Here is a 23,132-nt window from a genome sequence, read left to right on the forward strand (position 1 = left end):
TCAGTAGACGTCCATCAGAGAATGAGGTATGTCTGTATAAAACCATAGGCGACAAGGGATTCTGCTCCTTCACGATTATGCACGTTCCCATGTCGTAACGCAGACATTAAGCCGATTCAAGAGGGAGACACTCGAGAACCTACCCTATAGTCTTGATCTCTTGATGACTGCCTAAACACTTACTGCGATTTCACCACATTGGCATGTCGATTCTGGAATTTATGGCCTTCGCACAGAAATTTTTTGATAGAACCTTGTATTTCTCTAGGTATGATGTCGTTGTATTACGTAATGAGATGGAAGAAATAAATATTGAAATAATCTCGAATTGAAAAATTAAATGTAGTTTTGTTTCCTGATAAGCGCAATTTACAAATCCTTAATGGTTATGTTTAGACGAAAAATGCCGTTTTCGCCGTCTAACCAAGTCTCTTCAGTGTTTGAAGCAAACCGCAAAGTTCAAATATTTAAAAAAGTGCACTGTTTTTCTCATCCAGCAAGTATTTAATTTTTGATAGCTCAACTTCTTACATGTGAAAGAAGGTAACAGCTTTGTCAGATAAGTGTTCTTATAAAAAGTAAGATGAAATAAAAAGTTGACAAACTGTCATTTAACCAATTCATATTTATTTTTATTTCCTACGAACAGAGGTGAAGCATTATTGAACAGGAGGAAAGATACATTCTACTCACTCTTTCAGCACTTTAAAAACAGTTGCCAGCGTATTCCATTTACGCCACGTGCAATAGCGTCGTGAGAAACTACTATGCCATCGAAGATGGATAACACTTAGGAAGTCAGTTGTGTTACGTTCAGTAATGTGCAACATTTGACTGATAAAACTGAACTGCGTATCACAAATCACAGGAACTTTTAATCAGTAAAGTCATCTTCTGATGCTTACAACTCACTATTATTAAAATAATTCTTCAGACACATAATATAACTGACGCAGAAACTTGTCCATCTATATTGTCCAGTTTCCTTTTATTTACAATTGAGGATATTATCGCCTGCAATAGCTTTAAGAAGAAGCCATTGCAGCATATGCATAAAATAATTTGGTGTAAAAGTTACTGAAATCGATGTCTATCTCGCCAAAAACGCTGGTAAAGCAGAAAATCGATGAGGAAATCGAATTAACTTCCAACAACGTGTTTAAAATTTAAAACAGTTTTACAGGTAATCATTAACCGGACGTCCCTTGGTGTTCAAAGTACCGGTACTTCAGATTCTATAGACCTGTATTTCAAATTGATGAGTTCATGGGAGTCTACAGCGACATATATAGCAAACATTAACTGACTAACACTACTGTTTCACTATAAAGAACAAAAATTAAGTCTGTATCAACAATAAATCAGAAATGGCCACTTCCAGCAAGAACAAATAACTGCCGATAGACAGGACCCAACAGTGCAGTTGACGAAAAGAGTGTTGAGAAACTATGGTGAAACACTTGCTATTCATCCCATTCTAAAATGATGAAGTGCAATACAAAATAGCAGATAAATGGCTTTCTTTAACGCCTTTCCCCGTCTCTAGAGAAAGAGCAAAGTGACGTCAAAGAGCAGTTTAAACATGTAACTGAAATTAATGTAGGTGAGGCGCATATATATAATTCATATCGAAGGGCACTAACATTTTTAGGTGCAATATAAACTATGAATGTTGCCGTAATTTTGAGTCTCGAAACGGTTGTAACAGTGGAAACTACTCAGTACAGTTTCCACTTTGTTAAGATATTATCACAGCTTAGAGACACCCAATTAAATTAAAAAGATAATTACAATTATTACAGAGTAGACCAGAAGCAGTCAGTGAAAAAATATAATCTGTTTCATTTTTATAGTCTCTCAAACATGAAGATAAAATCGACTTCACAATAATACTGTTCTCTCATATTTATAGCGTTTTAAATTACATATTATACTTATAATATGAAGAGGTAGTATGGTCTGTGCTTTATCTAGCATACGTTTTTAATTATGCTGGCTGACAATGCTGAATGTTATCTGAACTTTAGATCCTCCCAGAATGAGACTACATGAGCGTAAATCATGTTTTCAGGAAGCAACAAGAAAACGAACGTCGTAACTCACGGCGTAGAAACTGTCTCGCAATTAGAGGAAGGTTTCCAACTTTGTGACGTCAGCAAGGTAAGCGCATTGCCGCAGTTTAGTTTATTCAAGTACTGCACCGCAAACATTACGTGACATTTCGAAGTTGTTATTGTAATATCTTTATTCCTTTGCAGAATACCAGCAGTAAAACCAATATAAACATACTGAAAGCTGATGCAGGCTTCCTCGGCGAACTGCACTGATAAATTCTTCTCGGGAAATCGGTAGAGTAATATATTTGTTTCGGAGCGCAATTCTACATATACTGAGCAGCTAGAACATTATGAACACCTCCCTAATAGCAGGTATGTCTACCTTAGACACGAATAACAGCGGCAATGCGTCATGGCATGGTAGGTCGCTGGAGGGATTTTGCACCACTTCTGCGCACACACGTCACCTAATTCCCGTAAATTCCACGGAGGAGGACGATGGGGTCTGACGTCACGTTCAATCACATCCCAGGAGTGTTCAATCAGGTTCAGATCTGGCGAGTAGGGGGACCAGCAAATCAACTGGAACTAGCCACTGTGTTCCTCGTACGACTCCATCGCACCTGGCTGGTCTGCAACCATTTGCGCTGTCATGGTGCGTTGCACGAGCTCCACTGGTTCCATGGATGCCCACGTGAATGTTCCCCAGATTACAATGAAGCCACCGCAGCTTGTCTCATTCCCGCATTACAGGTGTCACGGAGGTGTTCCCCTGGAAGGCAACGGATTGGCAGCCTGCTATCGGCATAATTGAGGTGATATCGGGTCTAATCAGACCACGCAACGCTCTGCCACTGTGCCAACGTCCAATGCCGATGGTCGCGCGCCCATTCCAGCCGTAGTTTCCGATATCGTGGTGTTGACAATGGCATATACATGGGTCGTTGGCTGCGGAGACCCGTTGCTAGGAGTGTTTGGAGCACTGTGTGTTCAGATATTTGTACTCTGCCCAGCATTTAAGTCTGATATTAGTTCCGCCACAGTTCGCTGCCTATCCTGTTTTACCGGGCTACTCAGCCTACGACGTCCGACATGTGTAATGATGGGTCGTCGCCCAAACCCACGATGTCTCGATGTGGTTTCACCTCGATTTCACAGCGTGTTGAAATCACTCACCACAGCATTCCTCAAATATCCGACAAGTTATTCACATTCCGAAATGCTCATACCGAGCCCCTGAGCCATCACAATCTGCCCTCGGTCAAACTCACAAGGAGACGGCACGACCGTGGGGTTGGGGATTTGTCCGAAATTTTGTTTGGTGAAAGAGGACACCTCACATGGTTAAAATGTTAGGACGCACTACCCGGAAAATCCCGGGAAAAATCGATCCAAAGTTTCTTAGGTGCCGTATGAATAGACAATGCTACTCTATTACCAAGCCGCCGTCCGGCGTAGATGGTTAGGGCTCGGCCTCTTACGCCAGATGTCTCGGGTTCGATTCCTCCTCTGGCACTTTATCTTCTCTTTCATTTTCTTTTGTTATTCCATCAATTACTCAGAAAGTTTCCCAAACCTACATTATCTTTATCAAATTAGTTACATTTCTGAATAAAAATTATTTTCTTTTTGCCCAACAACACAATTCATGGCGGTGGGTTTTCCATTTTTCATTGTAAATTATATGAGGTGGAACGTTGGGTTTTTAATCAGAATAGCAAAGTCGATCGGGAAACATTCAATTTTTATACATATAATATTTATAAACAAGAACGTAGCATCGCGAGAGATTTCTTCCGAAGATGTCGATGCAATTAAATTATTTTCCATCAACAGCTTTTCGTAATACACCACTGCGTCCTTCAATTGTAATTTTGATAGATCACTATGAATGGATTCTTCAGGAATTTCTTCTCCTATTCCAGACGAGCCAGCAACTTCTTCAGTCGACATATTTAACCTCGGATCGGAATAACACGTTGAAATTTGAAACAGGCACGTCTGTTCCAGGCACGTCTGTTCACGATGAAATCGAGAAACAAACTGCCATTTACTTCTCACGGCTCGAGCATAGTCCTTTGCGCAGATGACCGTTATAATCCCAAGGGGACCCTTACAAAGCCCCTTTAAACCTTTAAACCCCATAAAACGAAATAGGACAACGAGCACGTATATTTTTCAGCGAATGAAAAACTTTACGTTCTTGAGCTAAAATAATGTTTTAAAAATAATGTAGGTTCGAGATACTTTTTTAATAATTGGTGGAATAACAAAAGAAAATGAAACAGAAGAAAAAAAAGTTCCGGAGCCGGAATCGAACGCGAGACATCTGGCGTAAGAGTCCGAGCCCTAACCATCTACGCCGGACGGCAATGGACTAACATTGTATACTCACTCATAAGGCACCTAAGAAACTTTGGATCGATTTTTCTCGGAATTTTCCGGGTAGTGCGACCTAATATTTTAACCACGTGAGGTGTTAGGGGTCCTCTTTCATCACACAAAATTTCGGACAAATCCCCGACCCCACGGTCGTGCGTCTCCTTGTCAGACAGGTCACGCGCCTTCCCCATTCTACAAGCGGACAGCACGTTCACTGATACTACCTGCACCGTGCGTGTGCCTAACCAGCAGCCATTCCTTGCGAGGTGACGCTCCTGTCGCCTGGACGGGTTAATGTCAATAGTAAGTCGGTTGTCATAACGTTCTAGCTGATCAGTCTATTTCTTACTTTTCATATCCAGGAAAGAGGAATCCAAGTAGCGATCATACACTGCCCTACAAAAAAAGGAAAAGCGAAACGAACCTCCCCTATTGAAAAGGTGATTACAAAATCGAGTCAAATTTTGAAGGAACTTGGCAGTATGAGTGCACTTATCAGTATGACGTTGCACCCTCTCTGCTCTGGATGACTGCACTGATTCCACTGGGAAGGGATCATAGAGCAACTTCATTCGTAATCCATTCATAATTTAGAATCGATTCGTTCCCCTTTAGGAAGTTCTGGCGTCTATAAGATTGTCTACGATACCTGCTCGTCTTACTACATAGGACAAACAGGACGTGCGTTTGTAACCAGATATAAAGAACACCTTTTAATGAAAAATGGCACTAGCCCCCAAAATTCGTCTTTTGCCGACCATCTTCTGATTACAGGTCATGTACCTAAAGCTATTTGCGTTGTCAACATTTTTCACACCGAGAAGAAAGGACGTAAATTAGATAGTCTGCAAGAATTAGAGCTTTTTAAACATCTTTCTCAAAATGATAGTCTCATGCTCAATGAACAGCTGCAGTTGCGCAATAAAAATTTCTTCAACGGTATAAAGCCGTTACTTGACATTTAATTTCAGGTCTCCGTGTGCAGTTTACCGAAATGTTTTTTTTCCATCTAAGTGAACTCATAATTTTTCATTTATTAAATGATTTATTGTCTGTATTCCATGTTATATCGCTTTCTACAAGCTGTGTCGTTCAGCCCTTCCTATACTTTCTATGACTTCTTATGCTTCAAACTGTACTTCTAAGTTCTGATGCAGACAAAATGTTACTATATCTGTCGCTGTTAAACAAAATATTGCTTTTTACATTATGCACTGAACAGTATTCATTATATTTTTCGTCTACACTTGAATGTTAAGTAGCCAAGTTGTACCTGCGGCTACTAGATGGCACTGTCGATACAATGTCATGCTCACCTGCCCGCACTTGTTAATGCAGGCCCTCAGTTCGTTGCAACCTGTGGTTGTACAGGTACGAGCAGCCCATAGTGGCTCGCCATCACGCAATCCTTTACATATTTTTTGCGACTAAAGCCCTGCTGGCCTGTTAATTATTTTGTATGTGACATGGAAGTACTGTCTCTGTCTTTTATTGTTATTCAGTACTTACACTTTTTATATCAAAAGTCTTTTCCTATAAATTTGTAACTATGTTATAGGTCATTTTAATTGTTTTAATTCTGATGAAAGCACTCTTAGAAGTGTTGAAACCTGGTCAATAAGACTAAAAGTAATAGTGTCCGAAGGCTGATTTGTTTCAATTTTGATTTACAAACGGTCACTGAACCAAACAGCCATGTTTAAAACTTTGGGTCATAGAGCCATTGTATCCTCTGCTGAAGCAAGTATGCTGGCAAATGTTGTAAATGGTGGTTGCTATCCTGCATTTTGGGACTAGCACGGAGTTGACGTCCGAAGTGCTTCCACACATGTTCTGTCGAGGAAACATCTGGGGATCTTGCTTGCCACGGAAGTATTTCGTGATCACGTACATTGTTCGTATAGACGCGTGGCTTGTGTAGGCAAGTTTCATCCTGTTGAAAAATGGCATCACGATCCATGGGAGGTAACTTACGAGGACGCAGGATGTTTGGGACATACCGTTATGCAGTCAGAGTTCCCTCAATCACTTCCAGCCTTACCTGCTGGATCCCAATCCTGTGACACTAGGAGTAGCAACGCTGTGGCGCTACAGACATTGTATGAATGGGACCCCAGGGAGCAGCCACACTTGTACACGACTGTAATCTGGGGACAATAATCAACTAGTCCATCTGCTGCTAGTCTCCGACAAATGGTGACGGATGATACAGGATGCTGCACTTACTTATTCTCGGATGGAAGGTACAACGGTTGGAACGCCTGGTTAAATCCGCAGGTAGTTGGAATTGTGGAAAGGGGCCAAAAATAAGCGGCTGTCAGACTTGAACACATATAACTTCACTTAGTTGCCCAAATATTACAGGGCACCGAAGGAGGTGGCGCAGTGGTTAAATACTGGACTAGCATTCGGGAGGACGACGGTTCAATCCCGCGTCCGGCCATCCTGATGTAGGTTTTCCGTGATTTCCCTAAATCACTCCCGGCAAATGCCGGGATGGTTCCTCTGAAAGGGCACGGCCGACTTCCTTCCCCATCCTTCCCTAATCCGATGAGACCGATGACCACGCTGTCTGGTCTCCTTCCTCAAACAACCAACCAACCATTACAGGGCAAATTCCGAGCTTAACTGACGAATGAATATGTCACACAATCCTATGGCTTAAGGGCACAACCTCTTCAATTTTTAAAACATAACTACAATAAATGTTCAAAAGGCAGAAAGGGCACGGTTTTATGCTTAAATAATATTTCAAATGAGGCTGAGGGCCCAAACAATCTAAGACTTGACAAGTAAGGAATTTCAATTTTAAAACAGCTGAAGGCCCATGATTTAAAAAACACAACTACAATAAATTTTCAAAGGCAGAAGGCCCAAAGCTTCATCAAAAAAAAAAAAAAATATTTTAAAAGAGGCTGAAGTCCCAAACAATGCAAGACTTGACAAGTAAGGAACTTTCAAATGTAAAACTGCTGTAGGCCCATTATTTAAAACCCAACTAAAAGCTTACAAATTCAAACCATCAGCTATGAGCCATTGAAATACACAATCAAACAGCAATAAGAAAAGGCAATACAGCAAGCGGCACTCAGAAGTTTCCGGGGGTCGGTCTGCACTTGAAATATTAACGTTAGCTGAGGGGAGACAGGTAATCGGCCCAACTATATCAGATCCGCCGGCAACCCAACCAAGAGACAGTCAACGGACGCACCAACAAGGCGACTTACTTTCCACCCGACCAGTACACAAGGAACTCTAAAGCCAAAACGTAAAAGACATAGCTGCCATCAACCCAGTATGCATAAGCTGTCAAAAGTACACACACGTGTTGGACAGCGACAACACGGTGAGGAAAGAACTCTGCCTTAATTTTACGTCAGCTGCCGGGGCTCGTAACCGGAACGCAAACGGCCACATGGCAGAAAATTCCGCTCGTGCGCTTGGATTTCAAGTAACCAAAATACAGTTAAACTCCACCGGATGGTGGACAAACTTTCGCCAACTCGAACACTCGCTGTTGCTCACGGAAATGCCTCCAACAGCCAACCATGAAGACCAACGGTGCAATGTGAACAGACTGGTTCAAAATGGCTCTGAGCACTATGGGACTTAACATCTATGGTCATCAGTCCCCTAGAACTTAGAACTACTTAAGCCTAACTAACCTAATGACATCACACACATCCATGCCCGAGGCAGGAGGATTCGAACCTGCGACCGTAACAGTCGCGCGGCTCCGGACTGCGCGCCTAGAACCGCGAGACCACCGCGGCCGGCTGAACAGACTGGCTTCGGTAATTAAATCTCCACTCAACTTTGATGTCCTGGGTCGGTGTGCCACGAATCTCGTAGCAGTAGGAACAGCTCCCACACACTCCGACACCGCATAGAGAACGCCAGCGGCCCCGGCCCACAACGTCGCGCGGAGATTTCCTGGCTGATCCACACCAACCGACCGACTGTCGCACATCAGCAGGGACCGAGCAGGCAGCGACTGTGCAATAACAAGGACGAATCACGAGTCGGTACACGCAGCCAACCCATAAGCGATCACTGGCCAACATACACGTTGTCCGACAAGACAACCGACCAACGACCAACCAACGTGGTCCGCACTCAAGTGATTTGTTTCGGCAACCATCAGGCGAGTCAAGGCTGTCCGGACCTCACTGCAGCTGCGCCCCGACTGAACTTCTGCCGCGTCCTGTCAAACACTGCCAGGTCCGAACTGCACCGCTAGCGCCTCCCAACTCAATGGCAGATCCGAACTACATTGTAACACACGAGGACCGGGAAGTAATAGCAGCCCAGCAAAGATAATATGGCAGGGCCTATATCGATAAGCGCTGCTGCTGCCGCTCACTGGCATTCACGGCAGCAACTCAGTGTCAGCAGTAATTGAAAATTAACATAACGAGGTGGCAGTACGGTGAAAACAAGATGTAAAATAAGAAATGGCATGAACACGAGCCACACACGGCTCAACGATGAAGGGTTTATGATGTAGTTGGTGCACAGTACGGTGACGTACCTTTTTAATGGTCGGATTGGAAGATCCGGAACCTTGACAACCAGCATGTCTGCTTCCACATTACCACACAGTCCAATATCGGGATACTGTAACATCCGAATGCCCCGCAAATCTGGGTACTGCACGATTCGACCAGCCTGCAAAATGAGGATCCACAGTGAGGATCCTTTTATACTTTTTCAGATTCTGTCCCACACAGTGATCACACATAATCTGATGCTGTTCACGTCCCTTATACACCCGACCAGGCCTGGTAACAACACCGTACACAAACAACACTAATGTACTCTAGTGGCAGTTCTGCCTGTCACAAACAATTGCAACTCTAAACACATACATATCCGCCAATGGTGTGTACTTGTAAGAGCTTAGACTGACATCCGACCATGTCCCTTGGGTGATTCACATTTTTTTGGCAGGCATTGGATTACCCGGCCAATTTCCTGTAAACAACCATCTGCACTGTTACGTACCGCCGGCCGAAGTGGCCGTGCGGTTAAAGGCGCTGCAGTCTGGAACCGCAAGACCGCTACGGTCGCAGGTTCGAATCCTGCCTCGGGCATGGATGTTTGTGATGTCCTTAGGTTAGTTAGGTTTAACTAGTTCTAAGTTCTAGGGGACTAATGACCTCAGCAGTTGAGTCCCATAGTGCTCAGAGCCATTTTTTTGTTACGTACCAACCATGTATCAGGCAGCTTGCCATAGAATTTCATAATTGCGAGTCCTCGTTCACTTAGTGTTCCTGGTGGGAGTGTCAACAAGTGCAAAACGAAATGGCAGCGTTTCATCGCGTTAGCAGGTCACGCGGAAAGCGGACATCAGCCTTTTGCGTGAACTGGGTAGCTAGCATCAACAGGAGCTTAGTAAAGCAGAACGACAGAGAAGTATAACGTCACCTTGTTACGTGAAATAAAAAGCCGCATTGCTAAGGCAAGAAGACGTACAGAACGTTACGGACCAGTCTGTTGGTATAATAAATGTGTTAAGCAAATAGGGAGCGATATGAATCTCTGATACATTCATATTAGGAAGGCCTATGCGGTCATTACAAGTGACATTGGGTCAACACCAGCCGATATTCCAGCATTTGAGTCAGAAGAGAGTTGGTCAGAAGGATCGATGGTGTACAGGACGCATGTACTCGATTCTCTGACACGGTATTAACGCTAGGTATAAGTCTGTTGTAGATTTGATGCTCATACTCAACACCGCCAACAGCCGCCGGAGAGATGTCTTCCTCTCCGAAAGCACCAGTCACGAGTTCGGCGCTGCTGACAGCTTTCAACGCACATGAGAAGGCCTGGGTGTCTTCCATGTCGACCTGGGCCAGGACACCACCTTCCTGACACTCCAGCGGAGCCAGGGCTCATACGTGCATGGTAGGAGACGGTCGGAGCGCTTCTGGACCAGACAACAACTGTCATGGCAGTTCAGAGAGCAGAGATGAGCCACAATTACGGGAAGGGATCGAGGACCTCCTAGGCCGGCGTGTGTAAGCCTCATATGCACGCACCACCTTCTTCGAGTGCGGAGGCTGGAGACGCAGCATCCACTTTCTGAGTAGCTGCCGCGTGTTTGCGGTGCACCCGGACAAGCAGCGGCAGAGGACGACCGTAGCATCTGTGGCGTTCGCTGTGTTATTCAGTGGTTTGGTATTTAACTAATTTGTAAATGGAAATGATAATCTTACTTTATTACACTGAGTAATTACTAAATAATTTTTCTCCCGGCTAAAGATTTGATCAAGTTGCTAAAGAACTTCAAGTTAACGTCGTGTTAAAGTGTTGCCTGTAAGTTGTGTAAGTGTCACTAAACCACAGTTCATACAACAGATTCTATACAACTATTGATTAAGATGGAAGCAGTTATCTTCAGCAAAATGATCAATTAAAACCACCGAATATCAGCCGCGCACAACACTGACGTATGTTACCTGAAACAATATTCTTCGCAACTCGTGCGTAATCAATTTCGGCTCCATACATCAGCTAGAAAAGTTTGTTATAACGTTCGTGCTATGAGCACTGTTTTTTAAGAACCAATCTGATTCGAATTATTTTCATTAAAATGAGTTCGGAACCACCGGTGCCCATTTATTTTTACACATTTGTATTACGTTCGGCATTTATGTCTGCAGAGTTGCGTAATTTGAATTTGAATTTGCCGCTGAAATAATTGTTAAGATGGCGGCAGACAATTGATAGAGACTTTATATTGTTAGAGCAAATAAGTAAATATTTAAAATGTTTATTAAACGCTATAAACTATACTTTCATATTGTGCAGTATTTAGACCTCATCAAGCAAACATTTGATTTGTTTCTAAGGAAAACACAGACAAAAACGCGATACAAATCGCTATCATCAATGGCTGCGCTCGTTGGAGCGGAAAGAAATAATTAACACAGATAATGCTTACTGAGAGAGGAATTAAAGTTACAAATAATTATTCACTCATATTTATAATAATAATGAACTCTATTTTCAAGTAATAATTAACAAATAATTACAGTTTCTTAACAGACCTCAGTTTGATATGCGTCCGCAATCTACAAAAGCCATCCAACAAAAGGTAAAAACAAAGGAAGACAAACGCAGATCATAAAAGGAATTTACAATTATCATTGTCTTTGTATGATACACATCGATATGTCTAATTACATCATAGAATATTATATAAATAATTAATATTTATAAGTTTTCACTGTTCTTTCATACGTCGAATAGATAATGTTTATAACTGTTAGAGGCATAATTTCCTCTCGTCGTACTGTAGCTAAAATTTATCTCGTGGATGTTACACATCGCTAAAGAAGAGACGTATTGTCAGATATAAATGGTTAAAAGTCACTTTTCTTTTACTTTGCCCACCAGCGTACACAGGTTACAACCACGTCCTCTTCTCTGAGGAACCGGCAAGTGGTGAACTGGGAGAGTGTCTCCTGACACACCAGCCATCTACCACGCCTCCCAACAGTCACCACCTGCAGTACTATAACAAACAAACAAACACTGTCCGAATAGATCTTGGAGGCCCAACGGTACCGACAGGCCGCTGCGTCACCCTCAGTCCTCTGGCGTCACTGGATGCGGATAAGGAGAGATGTGGTCTGCACACCGCTCTCCCAGCCGTTGTCAGTTTTCGTCACCAGTGCCGCTACTTCTCAGTCAAGTACCTCCTCTATTGGCCTCACAAGAACTGAGTGTACCTTGCTTGCCAACAGCACTCGGCAGGCCTGGACAGTGACCCATCCATGTGCTAGTCAAGCCCGACAGTGCTTAACTTCGGTGATCTGACGGGAACCGGTGTTACCACTGCGGCAAAGCTGTTGGCAGCCATCTGTACTGAAAGCTGTTAAATCATCTCTCTCTCTCTCTTTCTCTTTTGCAGCGTTTAACCCACCGTTTCCATAATGTGCCTGAGATTTTTGTTGTAACTTTGAGCCCACGTAACACCTTTCCTTTCGCCACCGTTGTCAGTTAACCTAAGGGAGGGCAGTGAACCGTATTTTCTGAGGCAGTGACAGGCAACAATCCTAGTATTTGGTTAAAGCGGCGTGGGAAACCATCTGAAATCAAAGGGTAGTCGGTACACTACACCAAATGTCGTTAATTCACGATGCGATTTCATTATGGGTCTCTTCCTTGTGTCCCAAGCTACAATGCTGCGAGTTAGGCAATTGAGCAGATTGTTGTGCGCCTCTCCTAGCTTTATAAACATATAGTTTTTGATCTTATTGTTTTCTTGCTATGGTGAAGCGTAAGCAGAGAAAAATAAGTCAAGAGTCTCGATCCGGCACACAGTTTTAATCTACCAGGAACTTTCATATCAGCCCACACTCCGCTGCAGAGTGAAACTCTCATTCTGTATATATATATTATTCTTTCTCATTCTCAGATCATTTTCGTCCCCAGCTGTTCCAACAACATACACTGCTCTTAATCAAGAAACGATATTTCGAAAGTGGGCAATCAGGCGATTGGTAGTAAAGGTTGTATGTATCCACTGTCACTACTCCTCTCCGATACAGAGAGTATCCCGGACAAGTAAGCCTTTTAAGTATAGAGAAAGATAGATAATATACAATATATAGAAGAAGGGAGAAAAGTGAGAATGGAGAACGAAGTGCTCGAGTTATAAATAGTATGAGAAAGAGATGTAATTTCAGTGTATATATTCGAGAAGCTGTGATGGAAATAATGTACAGATTCAAGGGTGGGATTAAGATGCGAGGTGAAAGGGTATCTTATTGACGACATTGCTGTCCTCAGTGAAAATAAGTAAGAACTGCAGGACCTGTTGAATAGAATGAACAGTCTAATGAGTATACACTGTGCATTGAGAGTAAACTGAAGAAAAACGAAAGTAATGAGGAATAACAGAAATGAGATTAGTGATAAAATTATGAAAACTTGGAAACCACAAGCTAGAGGTAGTTAATGAATGCACGATACTTGTACAGAATATTTCTGCTGTCAGTATACATCCACTTTCCCCGTGCGAGGGTATAGGTCAGGGCTGCTTAACCCGTTGATTGCGATCGACCAGTGGATCACCACGGCTTTAAGAGTAGATCTTACAAAACCTTTGTCCGAAACCTGTTTAAATTTGCTGTGTTGAACTTGTTTGTTGAAAAATGAGTGCTTTTAAACACAGAAAAACATTCCACTTCCATGGCGAATGAGAACAGTTTCTTGTTTCATTGTATAAAGATACGTTAGCTGAGGAGGAAGGAACTTCCTAATCTGAAAATTCAATTACAATCACAGCAGGTGTTTCTTATAAAGCCTGTACAATAACGTCTTTCATCAAACATGGCATCATTTCGTGTATCGGAAGTACTGATGAAATATGCAAAACCAACTGAAGTTGTTATGGAGTGTATTCTAACTGCTAGTGAACCCTTTATTTCCACCACAAGTTGAGATTTTTGTAACATCGATATTTTCGGATTTTAATGTAAACCCTTGCTCACAATTTTTATCTTGGAAGACACTACACAAGGAGAAGATTTTTGCAATGCATTCATATCCTTCCTTCCTGAAAATGATTTGCCAATTCAGAAACTTGCGGCTGTTAATACTGATGAAGTGCCTTTTATGGTAGGCAAACACAAAATATTTGTTATCTTGTATGCAAACGACGAATTTTTCCCGCCTATATTTGAGTATCATTGTATAGTCCATCAGCTGGTAATTTGTGGGTATATTTTTGATAGCTTGATGGCCATAAGATCTCTTAAGTGTGAATGCAGTGTATCCCCTGAAGCCTTGCGGTACTCCAGTGAATACCGGCGAGCAGTAAGTACGATGGGCGGGAGGCGCAACATCAGTAGTGTGCGAGAAGATGGGACTTTGGATAGAACGGGTTTTGTGTCCGGACAGGCTAATGGCGACACTTCGTGAGAAACGGGAAATCCGGGTTCGAGTTTCAGCCCAGCACAAATTTTCACTTGTCGTCATTCAAATTATTTCAGTATCTAATTCCACCTCTGCCAGAAATTATTTCATTTACTTTCATCAATTTCGTAACTATTATACTGAAATTCAAATTGTAGACTGGAAAGAGCCACCATAACAAGAATGAATAGACAGTCGAATAAAGTTTATAGAAAAACAAATTAAAAAACCATTAATTCGTTAAAAATTATACATTACAGAATAAAAATAGGATTATATGAAGATCTTATACATACTAAAACATAATAATATATTAGGTTGCTGAGTTATATGAGTTTTTATTTTGGCTCCAACAATGCGAGGCACACAGCAGTAATGAGAGATTTGTAGCAAGTGGTAAGTAGTAGATGCTCGTGGAAGGAGTTTCAGTTAGAATGTAGAAATTTAGGACAGTTGGTACTGGGAATAGTATGGCGGTACGTGAAAGATAATGATCTTGGGGAACTAAAATGTAGAAGTGAAGCCGGCCGGTGTGGCTGAGCGGTTCTAGGCTCTTGAGTCTGGAACCACGCGACAGCTACGGTCGCTGGTTCGAATCCTGCCTCGGGCATGGATGTGTGTGATGTCCTTAGGTTAGTTAGGTTTAAGTAGTTCTAAGTTCTAGGGGACTGATGACCTCAGATGTTATGTCACATAGTGCTCAGAGCCATTTTTTGTAGAAGTGAAACCATATAAATATCTGCTTTAAGCCGGCCAAATCGTCTATTGGAAAACAAAGAAAACCTGTGAACATATTGTTACTACATAATGAACAGCTACAACGACGACTCGTCTATGCAGGCGAGTTACACTGTCATACTGACCATTCTCATTCAGTCTGTAGTAAAGTTATAAAAATTTCATTTATACTTGAATATTTTTCACAAAGGAATTTTAATTTTATCATTGAACAATAGGTAATGCCGCAGTTCGCTTCACATAGCTTAATGAAGTCAGTGAGGAGTGAATTGTTCTTCTGAGGTGTTAGGTCAGTGCAGCGTCAAGAGATCACGCATGATTTTTGTGTCACGAACATTTATAACAAGAATTGCGTTTCTGAACATCACAAAACTACAGTGGTTGTAGCAGCAGCATCTAAATGCTTAACGATGAATTATAAACTGGGTTGCTTAGGGGCTGTAAAAACATTTGCAAGAAATGTACAGTGTATAAATATACAAAAGATTAATGAAGAAGTTAATTGCAATAACGAAATTTCCGAAATCTTATAAAAACGTCTGAGATAATGACAGACTGGAAAACTCATCATTTTAGATAGCTATAAGGAATAAGAGAACACATATAAACTGAAATTAATTTAGATCAGTTATAATAATATTTATGCAAACTACGACATGTTTCTGGATTTTAAAATCACATATTCAGGCGTATGAAGTTATTGTATTTGGTAACACACAACGTGCGGTCGGGCTAGTCAGCGTAAAAGCTCCATCACTGCATGTTGCGGAAACTGTCCGCCTCCGGGCAGCCGTACGGCAGGAAAACCACCGAAAACCACCCACTAATACCCAACAACCGTACGATACATGGTGGAGTATACAACGTACCACTACCAGTCATTTTCCTACCTGTTCCAGGCGCAAATAGACCGAGGGAAGAAATACTGTTTAAAAGCCTCCGTACGACACGTGACATCTCAGATAGTGTGTTCGTTATCCTTAGGTAAAATGTACGTTGGGGGCAGTAGAATCGTTCTGCAGTCGTCCTCAAATGCTGGTTCTCTAAATTTTCGCAATAGTGTATCGCGAAAGGAGCGACGTCTTCGCGCCAGGGATTCTCATTTGATTTCACGAAGCATGTCAGTAATAATTTCGTGTTTATCGGAACCGACTGGTAACAAATTTAGCAGCCCGCCTATGAATTACTTCGATGTCTTCATTTAAGCTGACCCAGTGAGGAATCCATACACTGGATCAGTACTCAAGGATGGGTAACACTAGCGCTCTATACGCCTTGATGGATGAGACACACTTCCCAAAATTCTCCCAGCAAAACGAAGTCGAGAATTCACCTTCCTACTACCAACCTGACATGTTCATTCCAATTCATATCGCTTTGAAAAGTTACTCCTAGACTTTTAACCGATGTGACAGTGTCAACCAGCACCCTACTACTTCTGTATTCAAACGTTACAGGATTGTTTTTCCCGCTTATCCGCATTAAATTACATTTTTCTACATTTAGAGCGAGCTGTCAGTCACCAAACCAACTAGGACTCCTCCCTGTGTCATGTTGTATACTCTTACAATCACTCAACGACGACAGCTTACCGTTCACCACAGCGTCATCAGCAAACAGCTGTAAATCCAAGTCATCTATTCCGTCATATCATTTTTGTACATACAAAATGAGATCTGTCTTACTACACTTCCCTGGGACGCATCAGACGATACTGTTGTCCCTGACGAACGCTCGCCGTCGAGGACAACATACTGGGTTCTATTATTTAAAAAGTCTCGAGCCGTCACATATCTGGGAACATAATATTCAGTATGCATGGACCTTCGTCAACAGTCTCCTGAAGGGCACCATGCCAAACGCTTTCCGAAAATCCAGGAATATGGATTCTACCTGTTGCCCACAATCCATGGTTCGTAGGAAATCATGTGAGAAAATGACAAGCTAAGTTCTGCACGAGCGATGCGTTCTAAATCCTTGATGATTTGTGGAAAGATACAGTACTAGAAGACAAAAAAGAAAGATGGAATCACAATACAGCATCTCTTGTCAATGGGTGATCAGGATAACTGGCGGTAAGAAAAAGTAATAAATTAAAAGAATAAAAAACAAAAGCATATCGTGGTAGAATGCTGACGAAGAGAACTCGTGGAAGAATTTTACTGAAACATTGATATTTTAACTATCTCCTCTAGGTTTTTGCCCTGCATGTGAGTAAATACCAATGCGTAAACATAAAATTTCGAGTTAATATGATACTGGACGTACGTTGATCATGTGCATCACTGTCATCCAATGTGCTCAAAATTATGCGAAAATTGTTGCATGCATCGACCTCGGGAAAGAAGTGTTTGGGTTCCCGATAAATGCACGAACTCCCGTGCAATACTGACACTACGACTTACTCCACAACATAGACTAAAGAGAGGTGGCCTACCTGCCACTGTAGCAATCGTATGTGTAGAGAGGGATTTTGACAAAGTTGTCTGGAATACACTCTTTGAAATTCTCAAGATAGTACGGCTAAAATACTGGTAGAGAAGGTTTACCTACAATTTTGACAGAAACGAGATTGCATTCATTAAGAGCTGAAGGACATGAAAGAGAAGCAGTAAGTGAGAAGAAAGTGAGACAATTCTCTAGCACCTCCAAGATTATATTCAACCTATACTTTGAGCAAGCAGTAAAAAAATCCAAGCAGCAACTCAGAAAGAGAGTTAAAAACATCGAGGTTTGCTTATGGCATTGAAATTCTCAGATGGCAAAGGACTTGGAGGATCAGTTGAAAGGGATAAATATTGTGTTGAAAGAATGTGAATATCAACAAAAGTAAGACAAGTGAAATGGAATCTAGTGGAATTAAATCAGGCGATGCTAAGAAAATCTTACGAGGAGATGAGATCGTAATACATAACTTTTCCTATTTAAGCAGCATAATAAAACATCAGGATGAAATAAAGACTTAAAACACAGACTGGCAATACGAAGAAAGACATTCCTCAGATAGAGATAATTTGTTAACATGGAACCTAAATTTAAGTACTAGGAAATTTCTTCAAGCTCCGTCCCTTCCCTCCACACCTCCTCCGCCACCCCCCCCCCCCCCCCCCAACGTCACAGCACGCGTTCTCTCAAACCTCAAACTCATTCCAACTTTTTAACCTTTTTCAGAAAAAAATCATTCAGTCATGACATCTTATTTTCACATATCACACTTATTCACACGTCTTTAAGACCACATCCAGGTGTGGGACGCCAGTCAGTGAAACAAAAGTCAAACGTATACAATGTAGATTTTACTTATTCTTTATTTATTTAGTTATTACAAAGTGTTTTTCTCAGCGTTGCTACTATATATGTTTAAAGCTGCTGTATAGGAACTGTTAGGCCATCATATGCTGACATTTGCCTTTGTTTATTTATTACGGTGGCGTGCTGAAAATTAATGCTCCTGTATTTTTTTCTGAAAATTCCTGAAGATTTTAGATAAAACAAACTTTATTAACATTCTATACAATTTTATTTCTCTTGTCAACGTATTTATTTGTCAATATAGTCATCCTGGCGATGAACACATTTCACTCAACGTGAAATCAGTTTGTGGATACCGTCACCGTAGAATGTTTGACTTTGTTGACGGAGCCACGACCTTACCTTCGGTTTCAGCGCTTCATCATTATAAAAGTGAAGTCCTCCAAAGTGTGCTTTAAATTGTGGAAAAAGATGAAAATCGATATAGAGCCCTTTCGGAACTGCACTACTGGCCATTAAAATTGCTACACCAAGAAGAAATGCAGATGATAATCGGGTATTCATTGAACAAATGCATTATACTAGAACTGACATGTGATTACATTTTCGCGTAATTCGGGTGCATAGATCCTAAGAGGCCGCGGTGGTCTAGCGGTTCTGGCGCTGCAGTCCGGAACCGCGGGACTGCTACGGTCGCAGGTTCGAATCCTGCCTCGGGCATGGGTGTGTGTGATGTCCTTAGGTTAGTTAGGTTTCAGTAGTTCTAGGTTCTAGGGGACTGATGACCTAAGATGTTGAGTCCCATAGTGCTCAGAGCCATTTGAACCATAGATCCTAAGAAATCAGTACCCAGAACAAACCAACTCTGGCCGCAATAACGGCCTTGATACGCCTTGGGCCTTGAGTCAAACAATGATTGGATGGCGTGTACAGGTACAGTTGCACATGCAGCTTCATCACGATACCACAGTTCGACAAGAGTAGTGACTGGCGTATTGTGACGAGCCAGTTGCTCGGCCACCATTGACCAGACATTTTCAATTGGTGAGAGATCTGGAGAATGTTCTGGCCAGGGCAGCAGTCGAACATTTTCTGTATCCAGAAAGGCCCGTACAGGACCTGCAACATGCGGTCGTGCATTATCCTGCTGAAGTGTAGCGTTTCGCAGGGATCGAATGAAGGGTAGAGCCACCGGTCGTACACATCTAAAATGTAACGTCCACTGTTCAAAGTGCCGTCAATGCGAACAAGAGGTGACCGAGACGTGTAACAAATGGCACCCCGTACCATCACGAAGGGTCATACGCCAGTATGTGCGTTCACCGCGATGTTGCCAAACACGGATGCGAACATTATGATGCTGTAAATAGACCCTGGAGTCATCCGAAAAAATGACGTTTGCCATTCGTGCACCCAGGTTCGTCGTTGAGTTCACCACCGCAGGCGCTCCTGTCTGGGACGCAGCGTCAAGGGTAGCCGCAGCCACGGTCTCCGAGCTGATAGTCCATGCTGCTGCAAACGTCGTCGAACTGTTCTTGCAGATGGTTGTCGTCTTGCAAACGTCCCCAACTGTTGACTCAGGGATCCAGACGTGGCTGCACGATCCGTTACAGCCATGCGGATAAGATGCCTGTCATCTCGACTGCTAGTGATACGAGGCCGTTGGGATCCAGCACGGCGTTCCGTATTACCCTCCTGAACCCACCGATTCCATATTCTGCTGACAGTCATTGGATTTCGACCAACGCGAGCAGTAATGTCGCGATACGATAAACCGCAATCGCGATAGCCTACAATCCGATCTTTATCAAAGTCGGAAACGTGATGGTACACATCTCACCTCCTTACACGAGGCATCACAACAACGTTTCACCAGGCAACGCCGGGCTACTGCTGTTTGTATATGAGAAATCGGATGGAAACTTTCCTGATGTCAGCACGTTGTAGGTGTCGCCACCAGCGCCAGCCATGTGTGAATGCTCTGAAAAGCTAATCATTTGCATATCACAGCATCTTCTTCCTGTCGGTTAAATTTCGCGTCTGTAGTAGGTCGTCTTCGTGGTGTAGCAATTTTAATGGCCAGTAGTGTAAGTGGAGGACGATCAATGACAGTGAACCGTAGGCATCGGATTGTTGCTGATGTAACAGCTCTCGTGTGTGATATGGTGTTGTCACGCTGGAGGAGAGGTTAGAAGATCGATTACAGGACACTGCTTCTCGCGCACTGATGTAGTTACATGCTACACCGCCATGTTACACGCTACAATTCGGAGCACTGTAGTGGCAGAGGGTTGCAACATGCGTCAGCGAAGCGAGAAAGTCAACCGAGTAATATGCATGACATGCTGTGCGTCAACCGATATAGCTGACATAGGTACATTTCATGTGTTGTGCAGGTGTATGGTAAAATTTCAATTGGCAACACTGTGTCTGGTAAGCTTTCATTTTTTTATAGAGGGACCAGTGGTGTCAAAATCTAGCGATTCCTTCGCTGTTTCGCAATTCCGTAGATAATCTCCGGTAAGACACTATAATTTAATTTTATTTAATAAATTTGCAGCCAAATAGCCATATAAGGTTACCTTGCTCAAGATTTTACATTTTCATTTACATTTTACATTTTTGCATATTCATTTATCGATTTCACTGTTTTACTGCACAGTTCTATGTGATATCGTTCACAGGCTTCGTTACACAGTTCACATACACATTTTGTGGTTGGCTCGTGATAAGTTTTGTTTTTGCAAATTAGATGGTGAAAGCTGTGAATTGAAAATCTAGTTACGACATGTCGCAGTTTGAAGTAGATTCTGTCCATGAGCGGTTCGTCACTACTTCGGTGATATAGAACTCCGGCCATACTTTTTATCGTTTGTCCTCCATGATATTCCGTTGATTTCTGGAAGCCCCGGTGTGTGGCATCATATATCGAAGTTTGATATCTTCAATTAGGAATGTCTCTCTCGCTGTCAGGTACACTAGTCTAGATCTTGTTGTCTTTGAGAGACCTAGTGCTCTTTTTAGATTTTCTTCTGTCAGATGGTCCCATATAATCTCCATCCCATAGGCAGGATTGGCACGATTTTTGCGTTGAATAATTTCATGGCCGTTTCTAGACTGAGTAGGCGGATATTTTTGATGTCCTGTATTGCTATTATTGCTTGGGCTGCACGTTCTGTTGTATGTTTTGTGAAGCATTTGGCTGTTGGTTGCAATGTCACCCCTAGGTATTTAAAGCCCGATGAGATTTTTAATTTTTGTCCTCTGATGTTGATTTACGCATACTTTGGTGTTTTGACTCCTTTTCTGGATATCACCATTTCTGTCTTTGTTATGTTTATGTTTAGTTTGTGTTCACTGCACCATTTGTCTATTTTCTCAATGATTTTCTGCAGTTTCTTTATACCTGTTGAACCTACAGCTATGTCGTCAGCGTATGCATATACGTGTACATCTACTTCATTTTCTCCAATTCGCAGTACTTCTTCAGTGCCAAGAATGTACAGCAATGTACCCTGTGAGACTCCGTTCGATTGCAGAATGAGGTTATAAAAAAAGAGGTTGTCTGATATTGTCATTATGGTTGTATTCGAGGATTGACTTGATTATTCTTTCCCATATGCTATCTTCTCCCATCGTGTTTTCCAGTTTTCGGACTATGAGGTCTCTGTCCAGTAGGTCAAAGGCTTTGGTAAAATCTATAAACACCGTGTAGAACATTTGTTTCTTTTGTAGCGCTTCATCGATGATGTTTAGAAGAAGCCTGACTGCCGTAAGTGTTGATCTTCCAGATCTGAAGCCCATTTGTCGTTCTGGGAGATGACTGTTCACACGAGGATGATTTGTATTTCCCACTTATCCTCACACCTCTTCATTTATGTAAAAACTTTCATTGCCGTAAATGATTTATCGTTTTGAAAGCATATTAAAATTTAAAAATTTTTGCCGTCCCCAAAAATATGTCGGACAGTTCGCCCCTCCAGAGCCGGCCCTGCGGGATCAGCCGAGCGGTCTCGGGCGCTGCAGTCATGGACTGTGCGTCTCGTCCTGGCGGAGGTTCGAGTTCTCCCTCGGGCATGGGTGTGTGTGTTTGTCCTTAGGATAATTTAGGTTAAGTAGTGTGTAAGCTTAGGGACTGATGCCTTAGCAGTTAAGTCCCATAAGATTTCACACGCATTTGAATTTTTTTTGAAGACTTGTACGGAAGTTAATTGTGGACGATAAACAGGTCAGATAAACCTTTGGTATATGATGCTACAGAAGAGTACTGAAAAATTGGAAGGCTAGACTGGATTATTAATGAGGAGGTACTGAAGAGAATTTGAGAGGAAAAAGTGTGGGGAATAAGTAAAACAAGAAATCGTTTGACACACCCTGAGGTATCAAGAATTGTTAATTTGGTAATTGAAGAAGTGTGTATGTGTGTTAGGAGAGGGGAGAGAGAGGTGGAAAGGTGGAAAACGTTGAGGCGACCAAGGCTTCTGTACAGTAAAAAAAAGTTACAATATTAGGCAGAGCCGGAAAGATTCGCGCAGGATACCAGTCTTCGGACTCGACGGAACTACGGTGCAGTGTACGTTTTAATACGTCCGCCACGAGAAGCAGACGTCAGCACACGCTGCACTCCCAAATGCGACTCTTGAGGCGGCTGGAAACGCCGGGTCGGTCGCTCGCGACTCGTGAAACGAGCTCCGAACTGGCGGCTTAAGGAAAGAAGCTGTAGGCCATCGCAGTTGTCCGTTGGCGAATCGGAGAGCAACAGTGTAACGCGAT

General features: G+C 42.4%; 1 pseudogene; it reads right to left on the reverse strand.

The window, feature by feature from the left end:
- Positions 1-12,184: 12,184 nt before the first annotated feature.
- LOC126459584 (5S ribosomal RNA) lies at positions 12,185-12,303 on the reverse strand (annotated as a pseudogene).
- Positions 12,304-23,132: the final 10,829 nt, after the last annotated feature.

The sequence above is a fragment of the Schistocerca serialis genome, chromosome 2 (assembly GCF_023864345.2).
Source record: "Schistocerca serialis cubense isolate TAMUIC-IGC-003099 chromosome 2, iqSchSeri2.2, whole genome shotgun sequence".
In the NCBI taxonomy this organism is placed as follows: domain Eukaryota; kingdom Metazoa; phylum Arthropoda; class Insecta; order Orthoptera; family Acrididae; genus Schistocerca; species Schistocerca serialis.